General features: G+C 42.5%; 1 long non-coding RNA gene across 1 annotated transcript; it reads left to right on the top strand.

Moving 5' to 3' along the window:
• The first annotated feature begins 11,005 nt into the window (after nt 1–11,005).
• LOC134339827 (uncharacterized) lies at nt 11,006–18,542 on the top strand. Its single transcript, XR_010016453.1, has 3 exons — nt 11,006–11,050; nt 18,150–18,241; nt 18,351–18,542. It is a non-coding gene; the product is annotated as an uncharacterized LOC134339827 (long non-coding RNA).
• Nucleotides 18,543–19,043: the final 501 nt, after the last annotated feature.

Raw genomic sequence — 19,043 nt, 5'->3', positions numbered from 1 at the left:
TTGCCGGAGCTCTTGTTTGATTTTTTCTCTTGTTCATTTTTAATCATTAATAAGTAATAGATCAGTGGCCAATCCAGAAAGAAGTTTGAAGAGGAAGGGTCTTCAATCAGGTCCACTTCCTGGCTAAAAGTCAGGAGCGGGTCAGTACTGCGAAAAATGAGTAAAATCAACGAGCTTTCAAATTGCTGCGTGTAACCTACATGATGTGGTAAGAATTAATAGAAAGTAAAATGGTTCCATGAGCTCCATGGACACTAAGTGCCTAAAAGGACAGTTCTAACGGTGTCGGCAAAGCTGGAAGTAGGTATAGTTCTGATTGTTTGTAAATGAAATAGAGGAACCGTTGATTAAAGCAGTTCTGACAAAGAATCTCTGAAATGAAATGGTGAGCCTGTTTTTTGCTTTTCCACGGAACTTCTCTGATCAGTTGAAATTTCCAGGATGCTCTGATTTTCCTCAATCTAGCACTTGGAATTTCAGCATGACTAAATTGATGGACTATGTACATTATTAATATTCTTTAACCTTATTATCAACTCGCAGCCCAGTGAATTCAATTTCTACGTTAATCAAAAGAATTTGAACTCTTTCACTCTGCATTATGACATACTATTTCGTGGATATTCGATTGACATGCCATCTGCATTTCGTATGTGGACTGCATTGGGCGTATTCTTATTGCCCAGAAATGTTCTAATTGAAAAGCTGATAAACTAGTAAGCACTAATGTTGCCTTTATACTCACTGTGCTTTGTGAGCTCAGTTCTTTTTTCCAGCACGCTGCATTATGGTTTATCATTTAAATCCTGCTCCGACTCATTATCCAAAAGCATGTTTTCTTATTTCATGTATATTTGGTGTACTTTGATCAACAATTTTTTTGTTGTTTTATTTTAAAATGTTTTGTAGTAAACGAGCCACTCTATCAACACATGGACACTATGTCTAAGGATGTCAGCCTTAATATCACTGTGTTCCCTCACACTGTTAAAAAAGCTTGCCATTAACCCTGTATTCTTCTTTCAAATTCGTACTTCCAAAGTAAATCACTCTACTTTTCCAGAGGAAGAAGCCTATGTAAACATCGCGATGTGTTTGCACCTCCTGTCCATTTGGAGCGCAGCAGCGGGAGTAATCTTCTCTCAGTGGCAGAAACTTAGTCAACGTTACCCTGCGGTTTACAAATTCCTCTGGCCTCTTGCCTCTTTTCACCTGCCTATCAGCTCCCGCTGGTGCCTCTCATCCTTCCTTTTCTCCTATGGTCCACTCTCCTCTCCTATCAGATTCCTTCCTCAGCAGCCTTTCCAACTACCTGACTTCACATCACCTGCCAGCTATCCTCCTTCCCCTCTCCCCCACCTTTTTACTCTGGCGTCTTCTCGCTTTCTTTTCAGTCCTGAACAAGGGTCTGGGCCTGAAAAGCCGACTGTTTATTAATTTCCATAGATGTCTGACCTGCCGCGTTCCTGTACCAGTGATCAAATACGCATGCGTGAGGATCACACGTGCTTCCGGATATCGCGCATGCGCTCCGCGCACGGCGTTCCGGACGATCGGCAGAAAGGTAGCGGTGGGCAGGGGAACGATTTCTGCAGTCGCAGCGTCCGAACCGTGACTGAGGGACAATTGTTGTAAGGCCTGGCACAACGTAGCCACGCATCCCGGGGCATACCCTGTTCTTTCCCTCTCTCTGAGTCCGGGAGAGCATCCTGATAATTGGTAAAAGTGCCGGCTACCATTCGTGTGGCGCTATCAGGACCGATAAATGAGTCTCTGGTTTGTGGGCGTTTCTGGGTAGAGTGGCAGCCATGGATGACCCTTCCAGGTCTCTGCCAGTCTGTAGAGCGTGCTTGGAAGTGCAGGCGGATGGATCTGCCAGAGACTGTCGAGCTCCAGCTATGTGCATGGAAAAAAAAAACATTCCTCCAGCAGCTTCAATTCTTGAGAAAATCACTTGTGTCTCCTCTTTTTCTGGACCTTTCTGCCCACGAGAAGATGTTTTGTACCATTCTCTCTGGCTACGTACTAATATCAAACACCTTTGTCCTGGGTAACAAGTGACCTGCTGCTTTTACATCACAAAAGCGCCACGCTCCAATGAGAAAGACTACTGCCCTCCCATTGATATTCATTGATGTTCACTACCGTCATTCACTTGGGGGTGGGGTGGGGTGGAGTGGGTCAGAGGAATTACAACATCTCTAGGATCAGCCATGTAATATCTTGTGTTCTATGCTTCAAGAGGGATGTCAGAGTTTTTCCACACGGAGAGTAGAATGCACTGTCAGTGGTTGAGACAGATACGATAGGCTTTTTTAAAGAGACTCTTAGAAAATGCACTAGGGAAATTCTACGCAGTTTCTAGAGTAGGTTACATGGTTGGCACAACATTGTGGGCCAAAGGGCCTGTAATGTGCTGTAGATTTCTATGTTCTGTGAGACAGTGCACTGTTAAGGGCAAGATCCTGAACATTGTTGCTGAGCTGAGAGGTCTTGGGATCCAAGTTCATAGCTCGTTGGAAGTGGCTACACAGGTCGAGTAGGTGGTTAAGAAGGCTTGCAGAATGCCTGTTTTTATTAGTGAAGCACTGAGTTCAAAAGCCATGGGGTTATGTTGTAACTTCATAAAACTCTGGTTCGGCCACATCCGGAGTATTGCATACAGTTGTGGTTGAACACTATAGGAACGATGTTGAGGATTTGGTGAGGGTGCAGAAGAGATTTACTAGGATGCTGCGTGGTTTAGAGGGCATGGGCTATTACGAGAGGCTGGGGAAGCCTGAGTTATATGCTGTGGAGTGCTGGAGGCTGAGGGAAAATCTGATAGAGGTTTAGAAGATTATCAAAGGCATAGACAGTGGAAGGAGAGTATCTGTTTCCCAGGGCTGAAATGTCTAATACCAGAGGGCACGATTCAATGTGAGGGGGGTAGGTTCAAGGGGGATGTGAGGTGTGTTTTTTACTCAGTGTTGTGGATGCCTGGAATGCGCTTACTGGTATGGTGGTAGAGGCAGATGGATGGAAAGAAGGTGGAGGAATATGGACATGGTTTAGGTAGGAGAATTTCGTGTTTGGGCATTTTTGATTTGCTTTTTACCTGATTTGGCACAACATTGTGGGCTGAATGGCCTGTTCCTATGCTGCGCTGTTCTATGTTCCTCCCTACTCATCCCCCTCCCAGCATTTATTCCTTCAAGCAGCAGAAATAGTACACCTGCCCATTCACCTGCTTTCACACCTTCACTCAGGGCCTCAAACAGCCCTTCCAGGTGAGGCAACACCACCTGTGAACCAGTTGTGCTCATCTACTGTTACCAGTGCTCCTGATGCGGCCTTCTCTACATTGGTGAGATCCATCGTAGATTGGGGGGCCGTTTGGTCGAGTACCTCTGCTCCATCCAGAAAAAACAGAACTCATCAGTGGCCAACCATTTTAATTCCTATTCCAACTTCCCTTCTGACATGCTGGTCCATGGCTTCCTTTTCTGCCATGATGATGCCACTCTCAAGTTGGTGGAGCAAACCTTTTATTCTGTTTGGGGAAACAGAGGGATCTTGGGGTCCACATTTATAGATCCCTCAAATTTGCCACACAAGTTGATTTGGCTGGTTAGGAAGGCATCTGGTATGTTGGCTTTCATTTGTCAGAGAATTGAGTTCAAGTGCAGTGAGGTAATCTTGCAGCTCGACAAAACTCTGATTAGACCACGCTTGGAATGTTGTGTTTAGTTCTTATCACCTTGTTAACAGGAAGGATGTGGAAGCTGTTCTGTGTTCACAGTACAAATTAGTAACTTGTGTTACTATTGCTGTGGCAGTGATTAGAGTTTTCACGTTTTGTTCAAGGACCGAATGGCTGCAGGGACGTAGGTGTGCTTCAATCTGTTGTAGTGGGACTTTAGGCTTCTGCACCTCCTGCCTAATGGTACCTGTGCCCGGATGGTGGGGAGCTTTGATGGTATTTGTCACTTTCTTAAGGCACATTCAAGACAGTGTGTTGAAGAGAGACTGATGGATGGGAGTGTCCACTGGGGAGGGATGTAGGGCAATATGGTGGAAAGGGATGAGGGTTGGAGGGAGGGCAGTGGGTAAGGAAGTTGTGGGGGAGTGTGGACAGTTGGGAGAAGCGTGCTAAACATAATGGGGAGACAGAGTTGGGGTGGGTGGACAGGAATATTGGGGAGAGCCAGCTCTACTCAAAACTCCAAGGGATGCAGTGTGATTTCAGTTACTGTGTGATTCATTCTCTCTCTCTCTCTCTCTCTCTCTCTCTCTCTCTCCCTCTCTCCCTCTCTCCCTCTCTCCCTCTCTCCCTCTCTCTCTCCCCCTCCCCCCTCCCTCCCCTAACCTCAGGATACCACCACATCCACCTTCTGTCAGCAAACGGCAACCCTCTGCTTCTGCCATGATACAGTGAATCCTCTCCGCCATACTCTCCTCCTCTGGGATTCCTGACTCACTGGTAGCTGGAATAGAGAGCGCCCTTGAACAAATGGAGATGGACAGAGGGACAGTGGGAATGGGTTGGGGTAGATTGAAAGAAAGAGGAGGGAGGTGGAAGGGGAAAGTGGAGAGAGTGAAAAAGAGTTGGAGATGAGGGTATTTGCATCTTGATGGGGAAGGGGTACATTGTATGTTTGTTTCTGGGTGGTTGGGGAGAAGAGAGTTTTCAATACTGCTGCATGACTTGGCCAAATGTACTTCCTGGCCTTTTCATTATCTGCATGAATTATGTTTAACATTAATCAGAGGATAGAGAAGCAATTACTCACTAATTCAGGAGCTGATCAATTGCAAGCATTGTGATATTCTCTACATGTTCATTAAAAAGAGCTTTACCACACTCACCACTTATCTTCTTTGGTAGACAGAGAGCTAGGGAGGCTGAAATGGTGTAGAGCACTGGTGTAGATCACAGCTTTTCCCATCGGCACATCACAAGGAAGATGTGACTGCACTGAAGAATTCCATAAGACAAAGGAACGAATTCAGCTTTTCCACTCATTGAGTCTGTTCCTCCATTTCATCAATTGAATAATTACCTTGCTTCTGTCTTCACTAAGGAGGACATAAATAATCTTCCAGAAATAGTACGGGACAGAGGGTCCAGTGAGATGGAGGAACTGAGGGAAATACATGTTAGTAGGGAAGTGGTGTTAGGTAAATTGAAGGGATTAAAGGCAGATAAATCCCCAGGGCCAGATGGTCTGCATCCCAGAGTGCTTAAGGAAGTAGCCCAAGAAATAGTGGATGCATTAGTGATAATTTTTCAAAACTCTTTAGATTCTGGACTAGTTCCTGAGGATTGGAGGGTGGCTAATGTAACCCCACTTTTCAAAAAAGGAGGGAGAGAGAAACTGGGGAATTATAGACCGGCAAGCCTGATTTCAGTGGTGGGGAAAATGCTGGAGTCAGTTATCAAGGATGTGATAACAGCACATTTGGAAAGCGGTGAAATCATCGGACAAAGTCAGCATGGATTTGTGAAAGGAAAATCATGTCTGACGAATCTCATAGAATTTTTTGAGGATGTAACTAGTAGAGTGGATAGGGGAGAACCAGTGGATGTGGTATATTTGGATTTTCAAAAGGCTTTTGACAAGATCCCACACAGGAGATTAGTGTGCAAACTTAAAGCACACGGTATTGGGGGTAAGGTATTGATGTGGATGGAGAATTGGTTAGCAGACAGGAAGCAAAGAGTGGGAATAAACGGGACCTTTTCAGAATGGCAGGCGGTGACTAGTGGGGTACCGCAAGGCTCGGTGCTGGGACCCCAGTTGTTTACAATATATATTAATGACTTGGATGAAGGAATTAAATGCCACATCTCCAAGTTTACGGATGACACGAAGCTGGGCGGCAGTGTTAGCTGCGAGGAGGATGCTAAGAGGATGCAGGGTGACTTGGATAGGTTAGGTGAGTGGGCAAATTCATGGCAGATGCAATTTAAATGTGAGGTTATCCACTTTGGTGGCAAAAACAGGAAAACAGATTATCTGAATGGTGGCCGATTAGGAAAAGGGGAGGTGCAACGAGACCTGGGTGTCATTATACACCAGTCATTGAAAGTGGGCATGCAGGTACAGCAGGCGGTGAAAAAGGCGAATGGTATGCTGGCATTCATAGGAAGAAGATTCGAGTACAGGAGCAAGGAGGTACTACTGCAGTTGTATAAGGCCTTGGTGAGACCACACCTGGAGTATAGTGTGTAGTTTTGGTCCCCTAATCTGAGGAAAGACATCCTTGCCATAGAGGGAGTACAAAGATTGATTCCTGGGATGGCAGGACTTTCATATGATGAAAGACTGTATCAATTAGGCTTATACCCATTGGAATTTAGACGATTGAGGGGGGATCTTATTGAAACATATAAAATCCTAAAGGGATTGGACTGGCTAGATGCAGGAAGATTGTTCCCGATGTTGGGGAAGTCCAGAACGAGGGGTCACAGTTTGAGGATAAAGGGGAATCCTTTTAGGACCGAGATGAGGAAAAACTTCTTCACACAAGGAGTGGTGAATCTGTGGAATTCTCTGCCACAGGAAACAGTTGAGGCCAGTTCATTGGCTATATTTAAGAGGGAGTTAGATATGGCCCTTGTGGCTAAAGGGATCCGGGTATGGGGGGAAGGCTGGTACAGGGTTCTGAGTTGGATGATCAGCCATGATCATACTGAATGGCGTTGCAGGCTCGAAGAGCTGAATGGCCTACTCCTGCACCTATTTTCTATGTTTCTATGTTTCCATCCATTTTTCTCTCAACTCCATTCACCTGCCTTCTCCAGGGAGGGAGGCAAAAGAGGTGGGGGCGTGGCACTGTTGATCAGGGATAGTGTCACGGCTGCAGAAAAGGAGGAAGTCATGGAGGGGTTGTCTACGGAGTCTCTGTGGGTGGAAGTTACGAACAGGAAGGGGTCAATAATTCTACAAGGTGTTTTTTACAGAACACCCAATAGTAACAGGGACATCGAGGACCAGATAGGGAGACAGATTCTGCAAAGGTATAATAATAACAGGGTTGTTGTTGTGGGAAATTTTAATTTCCGAAACATTGATTGGCATCTCCCTAAAGTGAGGGGTTTAGATGGGGTGGAGTTTGTTAAGTGTATTCAGGAAGGTTTCTTGACACAATATGTAGATAAGCCGACAAGGCTGTACTTGATCTGATATTGGGAACTGAACATGGTCAGGGGTCAGGTCCCTCAATGTGAGAGCATTTTGCAAATATTAATCACAATTCTATCTCCTTTACCATAGCATGGCAAGTGTTTCTGGGAATAATGTGGAAGGTGCAGGATCAGTTCGTTCCAAAGAGGAAGAAAGATCCTAAGGGGAGTAAGGGGAGGCCGTGGCTGACAAGGGAAGTAATGGACAGTATAAAAATAAAAGAGAAGAAGAATAACATAGCAAAGACGAGTGAGAAGCCGGAGGATTGGGAAACTTTTAAAGAGCAACAGAAGGTAACTAAAAAGGCAATACGCGGAGAAAAAATGAGGTACAAAGGTAAACTAGCCAAGAATATAAAGGCTTCTTTAGGTATGTGAAAAGGAAAAAAATAGTTAAGACCAAAATTGGGCCTTTCAAGACAGAAGCGGGTGAATTTATTATGGGGAACAAGGAAATGGCAGACAACTTGAACAGGTACTTTGGATCTGTCTTTACTAGGGAAGACACAATCTCCCAGCTGTAATAGTGGCCAAAGGACTTAGGGTAATGGATAAACTGAAGGAAATTTATATTAGGCAGGAATTGGTGTTGGGTCTGAAGGCTGATAAGTCCCCGGGACCTGATGGTCTGCATCCCAGGGTACTTAAGGAGGTGGCTTTAGAAATCGTGGACGCATTGGTAATCATTTTCCAATGTTCTATAGATTCAGGATCAGTTCCTATGGATTGGAGGGTGGCTAATGTTGTCCCTCTTTTCAAGAAGGGAGGAGGAGAGAAAACAGGGAAATATAGACCAGTTAGCTTGACGTTGGTGGTGGGAAAGATGCTGGAGTCAATTATAAAAGATGAAATTACGACACATCTGGATAGCAGTAACAGGATCGGTCCGAGTCAGCATGGATTTACGAAGGGGAAATCGTGCTTGACTAATCTTGTAATTTTTTGAGGATGTAACTATGAAAATGGACAAGGGAGAGCCAATGGATGTAGTGTACCTGGACTTTCAGAAAGCCTTTGATAATGTCCCACATAGGAGATTAGTGGGCAAAATTAGGGCACATGGGATTGGGGGCAGAGTACTGACATGGATTGAAAATTGGCTGGCTGACAGAAAGCAAAGAGTAGCAAGTAACGGGTCCCTTTTGGAATGACAGGCAGTGACCAGTGGGGTACCGCAGGGTTCAGTGCTGGGACTGCAGCTGTTTACAATATATATTAATGATTTAAATGAGGGAAGTAAAAGTAACATTAGCAAATTTTCCGATGACACAAAGCTGGGTGGCAGTGTGAAATGTGAGGAGGGTGTTATGCAGCGTGACTTGGACAGGCTGGGTGAGTGGGGATGCATGGCAGATGCAGTTTAATGTGGATAAATGTGAGGTTATCCACTTTGGTGGTAAGAACGGGAAGGCAGATTATTATCTAAATGGAGTCAAGTTCGGAGAAGGGGAAACACAACGAGATCTAGGTGTTCTTGTACATCAGTCACTGAAAGCAAGCATGCAAGTACAGCAGGCAGTGAAGAAAGCTAATGGCATGCTGGCCTTCATAACAAGGGGAATTGAGTATGAGAGCAAAGAGGTCCTTCTGCAGCTGTACAGGGCCCTGGTGAGACCACACCTGGAGTACTGTGTGCAGTTTTGGTCTCCAAATTTAAGGAAGGACATTCTTGCTGGTGAGGGAGTGCAGCGTAGGTTCACAAGGTTAATTCCTGGGATGGCGGGACTGTCATATGTCGAAAGATTGGAGTGATTGGGCTTGTATACTCTGGAATTTAGAAGGCTGAGAGGGGATCTTATTGAAACATATAAGATTATTAAGGGATTGGACACGCTGGAGGCAGGAAGCATGTTCCCACTGATGGGTGAGTCCAGAACCAGAGGCCACAGTTTAAGAATAAGGGGTAGGCCATTTAGAACGGAATTGAAGAAAAACTTTTTCACCCAGAGAGTGGTGGATATATGGAATGCTCTGCCCCAGAACGCTTTCAAGAAAGAGATGGATACTGATTGTGGAAGATCAGCCATGATCACAGTGAATGGCGGTGCTGGCTTGAAGGGCAGAATGGCCTACTCTTGCACCTATTGTCTATTGTCATTGGAGAGGGATAGGAACAGACAAGTTAGGGAAATGTTTAATTGAAGTAAGGGGAACTATAAGGCTATCAGGCAGGAACTTGGAAGCATAAATTGGAAACACATGTTCTCAGGGAAACATACCGAAGAAATGTGGCAATTGTTCAGGGGAGTTCTTCATAGGTATGTTCCAATGAGATAGGGAATGGTACAGGAACCATGGTGTACAAAGACTGTTGTAAATCTAGTCAAGAAGAAAAGAATAACTTATGAAAGGTTAAAAAAACTAGGTAATGATACAGACCTATAAGATTATAGGCTAGCAAGGAGCTTAAGAATGAAATTAGGAGAGCCAGAAGGGGCCATGAGAAGGCCTTGGCCGGCAGGATTAAGGAAAACCCCAAGGCGTTCTGCAAGTATGACTTGCAGCAGACTGAAAAGCTTGAGCATGTACAAACATAAATATTAAGGAAGATGATATGCTTTTGGAAAGTATCAAGTTGGATAAGTCACCGGGACCGGATGGGCCAGGAGATTCCTACTGGTTGTTGATGGATTGGCAGCTTTTTACTTACAAAGGTTGTACTTTACTGTTTTCAACTTGCTTTGAAACCTTACTTTTAAACGTGATATTGTTTTGCTATGGCTACAAGGGGTGCCAAAAGTACTAAAAAACAAGAAGAGCGTCCCACAACTTTGGAATCTATTATGGAATTGCTTCGAAAACACAGAAAAGAATCTTCCGAGGAATTCTAGCAGAAGTTCCAGCAACTCAGCTCTGAAATTAAAAAAAGATACAAAATTGGATTCTATTCAAAAAACCTTAATTGAACATGATAAACGAATAGAAGAAAATGAAGCAACTCTGACGATTTTGGATGCGAGAATTGATGACCTGCTAAAGCTTTGTGAAAAGCAATCCAAGTCGAATGAAAAATTAAGACAGAAGATTATTGATTTAGAAAATAGAAGCAGAAGAAATAACCTACGAATTCTGGGCCTTAAAGAGTCAACAGAAGGTGATAAGCCTATGGAATTCTTTGCAAGCTTTTTGGCACGATTATTTCCTAAGACTTTAACGTCTTTACCTATGATTGATCGAGCTCATAGATCGCCTGTGCCTAGACCAGTTCCAGGAGCAAGACGCAGATCAGTAATAATCTCTTTTCATGAATTTCAAACAAAGGATTGTTTAATTCGTGAATCCCATCGAGGAGGAATGATTGATTATAATGGTCAGAAGATCAGAATCATCGAGGTTTTTCACCAGATGTCATGGATGAGCGTGCTAAGTTCAAAAAGGTTATGTCACAACTTTTTAACAAAGGTTTCAAACTCTGTCTTTGTTATTCTGCTCGGCTCAGAACTATACTGAAGGATGGCTCTAAGGAATGGTTCTATTCGAGTGAAGAAGCTCAGAAATTCTTAAAATCCGAAGATTAACTGTTCAGTATCTTTCTACATGAATAATTGCTTCTTTTATTTTTGGTAAACCTTTGTAGCTAACTCTCCTTTTGAACCTTTAAATGCTTTACTTGGAGAACAAGATTTTAACAAGTTAATATCTTGTGTGTGTGTATGTTTTGAATTTTGACAGTTTTTTATTATTTTATATTATACTTATTTTTCTTGAGGTTTTTTTCTGTCAATAAGGCTTAGTTTGGGTATATTTCATTTTATCATTTTGAAACTGTAATAATTAATCTACCTGTGTTCTTGTTATGAGGGTATAAATTTTTTTTCTTTGTCTACTGTTTTGTCTAGGTTGAAATGAAGTTAACCTTGAAACTAATTAGGAGCTAAACCGGTAAGTTTTTTTGAGAGGGTGACGTCATTAGATTTAGCTGTCGGCTTTCTTTTGGCTGGCTGTCTGACTTTGGGAGGAGGGTGGGGGGATGAATTTTTTTTCTGGAAGCTGATTTGGATTTTTAGCCAAATCTGCTGCTTAGTTACCACATTTCAAGGTTTATTTTTTGATTCTAATATACATTCCAGTGGTTATTACTTTAACTTTTCTATTAAATAGTATTAAAATGGATCAAACTATTAACTTACTTAGTCTTAACGTGAAAGGATTAAATCACCCTGTGAAACAGAATAAGATTTTTGCATATATTAAAAAACATAAGGTTCCAATTACTTTTCTGCAAGAAACTCATGTATGTAATTGTGACAATTTACACCTTTTCTGTAGATGGAGAGGTCTATATTTTCATTCCTCTTTTCAGGATAAGTCTAGGGCGGTTTTGATCTTTACAGATAATACATAAGACCATAAGACAAGACAAAGGAGCAGAAATGGGCCATTCGGCGCATCGAGTCTGCTCCGCCATTTTATCATGAGCTGATCCATTCTCCCATTTAGTCCCACTCCCCCGCCTTCTCACCATAATGATGCCCTGACTACTCAGATACCTATCAATCTCTGCCTTAAATACACCCAATGACTTGGCCTCCACTGCTGCCCGTGGCAACAAATTCCATAGATTCACCACCCTCTGACTAAAAAAATTTCTTCACATTTCTGTTCTGAATGGGCGCCCTTCAATCCTTAAGTTATGCCCTCTCGTACTAGACTCCCCCATCATGGGAAACAACTTTGCCACATCCACTCTGTCCATGCCTTTCAGCATTCAAAATGTTTCTATGAGGTCTCCCCTCATTCTTCTAAACTCCAAGGAAGACAGTCCAAGAGCGGACAAACGTTCCTCATATGTTAACCCTCCCATTCCCGGAATCATTCTAGTGAATCTTCTCTGTACCTTCTCCAACGTCAGCACATCCTTTCTCAAATAAGGAGACCAAAACTGCCCACAGTGCTCCAAGTGAAGTCTCACCAGCGCCTTATAGAGCCTCATCATCACATCCCTGCTCCTATACTCTATTCCTCTAGAAATGAATGCCAACATTGCATTCGCCTTCTTCACTACTGACTCAACCTGGAGGTTAACTTTAAGAGTATCCTGTACGAGGACTCCCAAGTCCCGTTGCATCTCCGAACTTTGAATTCTTTCCCCATTTAAATAATAGTCTGCCCGTTTATTTTTTCTGCCAAAGTGCATAACCATACACTTTTCAACATTGTACTTCATTTACCAGTTCTCTGCCCATTCTTCCAATCTATCCAAGTCTCTCTGCAGACTCTTCGTTTCCTCAGCACTACCGGCCCCTCCACCTATCTTCGTATCGTCAGCAAACTTAACCACAAAGCCATCTATTCCATAATCCAAATCGTTGATGTACAATGTAAAAAGAAGCGGCCCCAACACGGACCCCTGTGGAACACCACTGTTAACCGGCAGCCAATCAGAATAGGATCCCTTTATTTCCACTCTCTGTTTCCTGCCAATCAGCCAATGCTGTATCCACGTATATAACTTTCCCGTAATTCCATGGGCTTTTATCTTGTTAAGCAGCCTCATGTGTGGCATAGTTCCCTTTGTCCAACATAAAGTAGTGTCTGATACTAATGGGCGTTTTGTCATAGTGTCAGGAAAATTAGATCATAAATTAATGGTATTTGGTCATCTGTACACCCCGAATACAGATGACCCAGGATTCTTTGAGCGTTTTTCTTCGTTTTTGCCAGATTTGAGCCTTTACTCATTGATGATAGGAGGAGACTTTAATTGCTCATTAGATTCAGCTTTAGATCGGTCATCTTTTAAACCAGCGACACTTAATAAATCAGCTTTGTATTTCAATCTTTTCTAATGAAATGTGGTATTGTTGATGTATGGCGTTTCTTACATCCACTAGACAGGGAGCACTCATTTTTTTTCTCATGTCCACCATACATATTCCAGGATTGATTTTTTTTATTTATAGCCAAATTAGTTTGATCCTGTGAATATGAAGAGATTGCTGTTTCAGGTCATGCCCCTGTGCTTTTATCTTTAAATCTCCTTGGTCTTCCTCAAACAAACAGATCTTGGCGCTTTAATCTAACTTTGCTATCTGATAAGGATTTTTTAAAGTTTCTGGAGAGACAAATTGTTCTTTTTTTTTTGAAAAGAATACACCGGAAGAGACTGCTAATCTTATTATTTGGGATGCTTTTAAGTCCTTTATTAGAGGACAAATTATTTCATATACTGCAAGTGTCAAGAAAAAAAGCTAATAAAGAGAGAATTGAGTTAGCTAATCAATTGAAGCAATTAGACCAAAAATATGCCTTAGCTCCAGATCCTGCTTTATATAAAAGGCGTGTTGAAATTCAAACTAAACATGATCTTCTTTTAACTTATCCAATTGAAACTCAACTCTAAAAGATAAAAGTCAATTTTATATTCATGGAGACAAAACAGGTAAATTACTGGCTAACCAATTAAAAACCTTTATAGCTAAACGGCAAATTAAAGAACTTTGTAAAGCTAATGGTGATCGGACAACTGACCATTCAGAAATAAAAGTTATCTTTAGAGATTCTATTCTAAACTTTATAGTTCTGACACTCCTAAAGATAATACTATTATGAGTAATTGTTTAGACCAATTAAACATTCCTACACTTTCCGTTGATAACCGTAAACAGTTGGATCAACCTCTTTCTTATGAGGAAATTGCAGAGGCTGCACGTTCATTGCACTCTGGGACGGCTCCGGGTCCTGATGGATTTTCTGCAGAATTCTATAAGCCATTTTCCTTACCGCTTATACCTCATTTATGTCTAGTTTTTTTGGATTCCTTTAAGTTGGGTAGGTTGCCATAATCTTCCTATGAAGCTTCTAATTCACTAAAAAGAATAAGAACCCAACTGAATGCTCTTCATACAGACCAATTTCTTTACTTAATGTTGATACTAAAATTCTGTCCAAAGTTTTGGCCCGTAGGATTGAAAATATTTTAACATCTATCATTTCTGATGATCAGACTGAATTTATTTTAAAAAATCAATATTCCCACTTAATATTCGTCGCTTATTAAATGTTATTTATTCTTCTTCTAAAGAGATATCGGAATGTGTGATATCTTTAGATGCTGAGAAGGCTTTTGATCGGGTTGAATGGAATTATTTATTTAAAACCTTAGAAAAATTTAATTTTGGGCCCGATTTTATTCAATGGATTAAATTACTTTATTTATCTCCCTCTGCTCGGGTTCTTACTAATTTTCAGAATTCCAAATCTTTTAAACTTCAACGTGGAACCAGGCAATGTTCACCCTTGAGCCCTTTGCTCTTTGATCTGGTTTTAGAACCCTTAGCCATTGCTTTTTGAGAATCTAATGATATTATTGTTATTTTAAGGAGAGGTACTATCCATAAAGTTTTGCTTTATGCTGATAACCTATTGCTTTTTATTTCTAATGTCAAGAGTTCGGTACCTCCTGCGCTTTCTTTACTCTCTTGCTTTAGCCAGTTTTCAGGATATAAACTGAGTTTACATAAGAGTGAACTTTTTCCTTTGAATAATTTGGTATCAGTTAATACCATCCTTCCTTTTTGTCATGGTCCGGATCGGGGTCCCTTTAAATTTACCTTGTTTATGTTACGATCCGGACCGTTGATTCCCTGTTTTCCCGTGTCCCTCGACTTTGGTGACTAGAGGCAATTAACGCTCGGCTGAACCGGTAGTATATAGTCTCCGGCTTTCAGCCGTTCAACATGGGAGCGTCTTCAAAATCACGGTGCGCCAATGTCATCTGGCCGGCGCAAGCCTTGTCTCCGCCCGAAGCGAGTGCCGGTAATTCACCTTTCCTCACCGGAGCAACCCTGTCCAGCTACCTCGCCGAAGCAAGCCTGCAAAGTTTCGTCATCAAGGTGGGTCCGTCAGTTAACCCGCCAGAGAGAATCAAGAGCCGCTGTCTACTGTTCCCGGGCCGAGTCCAGAGCTCGGCACTACCCGAAGGTTCCAAGCACCACGTCTTGGCTCCGGCGGCATCCAAGTACCACATCCACGTCCTGGCTCCGGCGGCATCCAAGTACCACGTCCGCATCCTGGCTCCGGCAGCACCCAAGTACCACGTCCACGTCCTGGCTCCGGCGGCATCCAAGTACCATGTCAAGTCCTGGCCCTGGCGGCGTCCAAGTACCATGTCAAGTCCTTTCCCTGGCAGCGTTCAAGTACCATGTCAAGTCCTTTCCCTGGCGGCGTTCAAGTACCATGTCAAGTCCTTGCCCTGGCGGCGTTCAAGTACCATTTCAAGTCCTTGCCCTGGCGGCGTTCAAGTCCCATGTCAAGTCCTTGCCCTGGCGGCGTTCAAGTACCATGTCAAGTCCTGGCCTTGGCAACGTTCAAGTACCATGTCAAGTCCTGGCCCTGGCAGCATTCAAGTACCATGTCAAGTCCTGTCCCTGGCGGCGTTCAAGTACCATGTCAAGTCCTGGCCTTGGCGGCTTCCCAGTTCTGAGTCTAGTCCTGGCCCTGGTGGTCTGTGATTCCTGTTCTACGCCCTTGTCTGAATCCCTTCTCTGCCCCTCTCGTCTCTAGCCCTCGTCTGCAACCCCCGCCTGCACTTCGGTCTAGTTCCATCACCGGAGCTAGATAGGTACTGTCTGGTGTCCATTCGTGTTAGTCTTGTCTTGTCCTCGCCTCTGTGGGGTAAGTCTGGCCGTCTTGCTGTTGCCCCGTGGGGAGTCATGTCTCGTCCTGTCCTCGTCTCCGTGGGGTAAGTCAGGCCGTCTTGCCGTTGCCCCGTGGGGAGTCATGTCTCGTCCTGTCCTCGCCTCCATGGGGTAAGTCAGGCCATCTTGCCGTTACCCCGTGGGGAGTCATGTCTTGTCTTGTCCTGTCCTCGCCTCCGTGGGGTAAGTCAGGACGTCTTGCCATTGCCCCGCGGGGGGTCATGTCTTGTCGTGTCTTGTCCTCCCCTCTGTGGGGTAAGTCAGGCCGTCTTGCCGTTGCCCCTCGGAGGTTCATGAGTCCCGGCCCTATGTCCTGTACCCAAGGAGGGATCCTAGCTCTCTGTTCTGTGTGCGAGTCCCAGCCATATGTCCTGTACCCAAGGAGGGGTCCCGACTCTGTGTTCTGTGTATGTGTCCATGGTTCCATGTACCTGCTCCCTGAGACCGAGGCTCTGTGTTCCCATGTTCCTCCTCTCCCTAGCCCATGTCATGTCCATGCCTGGTTCTGGGGTCTGAACCCGAGGCAAGACCCAGGTACTGGGTCCTTGCCCAGTCTCGGGCTTGGAGTCCATACCCTAGCCTCTTCATGTCTCCTCTAGTTCTGGGACCTGATTCCTAGTCGCAGTCCTGAGTCCTTGTCCAGTTCGCTACTCCTGCTCCTGCCTAGCTCTCCTGATATCGAACAATAAACTAAATCTAAGTAACCTCACAAGATGTGTCTTGCACTTGGGTCCACCCTTGCTCCCAATCCCCCGCCGCTGTGACACTTTTAAAATTGTAAGTAATCAATTTACCTATTTGGGTGTAACAATTACTAAGAATTATAAACACCTACTTAAAGAAAATTTTCTTATCGGTCTGAATTATGTAAAAAGAGCACTATCAAAATGGTCACTCCTTTCGTTATCATTGATTGGCCGAATTAACTCTATTAAAATGAATATTTTACCTAAATTTATATACCCTTTTCAGGCCTTACCCGTTTTTATTCCTAAATCCTTTTTTTTAACTCTCTTGATTCTATTCTATATTCTTATATATGGAAAAATAATTATTCTCAACTAAATAAAGTTCATCTTCAAAAAGCTAAAAAGGATGGAGGTTTAGCTTTACCAAATTTTAAGTTTTATTCATCATCATCATCATCAGGTGCCATGCCCAGTTTGAGCTTTGACTACCATGGCCCACACACTCCTGTTTCAGGTCAAGTGGATCAGTTCATTGGTTTTCATTTCCAGTTCTCTAGCTGCTGTCTCCATCATCATTTGTCTTTATCTTCCTCTTGCTTTCTTCCCTTCAATCTTTCCCATAATTATCGTGCATTCTAACTCCTCTTTCCTAATCACATGTTACGTTGCCTTTTCATGATCTCATACATTGTTTCTCTTTTTGTGTTTGCTCTGTTCATGACATCCTCGTTAGATAGTCGTTTAATCCATGGTATTCTTTGCATCCTCCTCAAAAACCACATATCTGCTGCTACAATTCGTTTCCCCATGTTACTAGATATTGTCCAACATTCTGAGCCATGAGGCATGACAACCCACCTCAGAGTACTGAAATGTTACGTTTATCCAGTTTTATTATTGGGCAGTCAATATACGAAATCTTACGTTTTGGTCATATTATATTAACCGTGAGGACTGTCTGATATGGGTTTCTTTAGAGGCTAACTTTGTTAATGAATTTTCTATCATTTCTCTTCTTGGATCCTCACTTCCTTTATCCTTAAGTAAATTAACTGATAAGCATACTTTGAGGACCTGGGTACAATTTAGAAAATATTTTGGTTTAATGGGATTTTCTCTTTCAAGTCCCATTTTTTCTAATTATTTTTTTAAAACCCCTATGACCGATCCAGTTTTTAAAGAATGGGATAGATTGGGTATTAAATGCTTCCAGGATTTGCTTGATCGAGAAAGTCTCCTTTCGTTTGAGCAATTGTCAGCTAAATATAATTTACCAAAAACACACTTTTTCTGATATCTACAAATTAGAGACTTTCTGCGTTCTCAATTATATACATTTCTTAATAGTCCCGATAAGGATTTATTAGATGTTATTTCTAATTTGAAACCCTTTCTTAATGGTTCAATATCCAATATTTATGGTATGTTGTTAGGAATGAGAAATGCTCCTTTAGACAAAATAAAAATTCTCTGGGAATAAGATTTACAGACCTCAATTTCTGAGGAAACTTGGAATGAAATTTTTAAATTGGTTAACACTTCTTCGTTATGTGCCCGCCACTCCCTTCTACAACTTAAAGTGGTCCATAGGGCTCATATGACTAAGGAGAAGCTATCTAATTTTTATTCGAATATATCTCCCTTTTGTGATAGATGTAACAATGGAGAAGCTTCATTAATTCACATGTCCGAGTCTTGAGAGACGTTGGAAGAAAGTATTCCAAACTTTCTCAGTACTTTTTAAGGTAAATTTTAAGCCTAACCCTTTGACCGCCCTATTCGGTATTGTTGGAGGAAGAGATATTATTTTGGAGACATCTGATTTGCATATTTTGGCTTTTACTTCTCTTATAGCTAGGAGGACGATCTTCTTTAAAAGGAAGGATGTCGTCTGCCTACTCACGCTCAATGGTTACATGATCTTATGTCATACTAAAATTCAGAGAAGATCCGTTGTTCAATTTCTGAATCTAGCCAAGGCTTTCAAACATTGTGGGGACCATTTTTGAGCTATTTTCAAAACTTATGACTTGCTGTTAAAGTACAGATGGTGGCTAATAACATATTTCACTTTACGATAAGGATTTTTCCCCCTTTTTTCTTTCTTTACCAAACACATTTGATCTTGGTAGTGGGTTTAGATTTTTTTTCTGTATAATAAAGTTATTACATTTCAGAATTACGATTTAATTTAATTTACATGAATATAAGGTAATGTGATTGCAAGTGTGATTCTAATAGAATGTATTTGGAATTATTTTATCTTTTTTGATTTATATTATATATCTTCTTGTACTCTCTATTCTTAGATGTAGAAACTAATAAAAATATTGAAAGAGAAAATATTGAAAGAGGGATGTAGCCTAGGCTACTGTGGGAAGTGAAGGAGGAGATTGTTGAGCCTCTGGCAATGATCTTTGCATCATCAATGAGGACGGGAGAGGTTCCAGAGGATTGGAGGGCTGCAGATATTGTTCCCTTATTCAAGAAAAGGAGTAGAGATAGACCAGGAAATTATAGCCCAGTGAGTCTTACTTCAGTGGTTGG

The sequence above is a fragment of the Mobula hypostoma genome, chromosome 30 (genome assembly GCF_963921235.1).
Source record: "Mobula hypostoma chromosome 30, sMobHyp1.1, whole genome shotgun sequence".
NCBI lineage: Eukaryota > Metazoa > Chordata > Chondrichthyes > Myliobatiformes > Myliobatidae > Mobula > Mobula hypostoma.
Note: the sequence above shows the minus strand (reverse complement) of the source record. Positions and strands in the feature narration are given on the sequence as shown.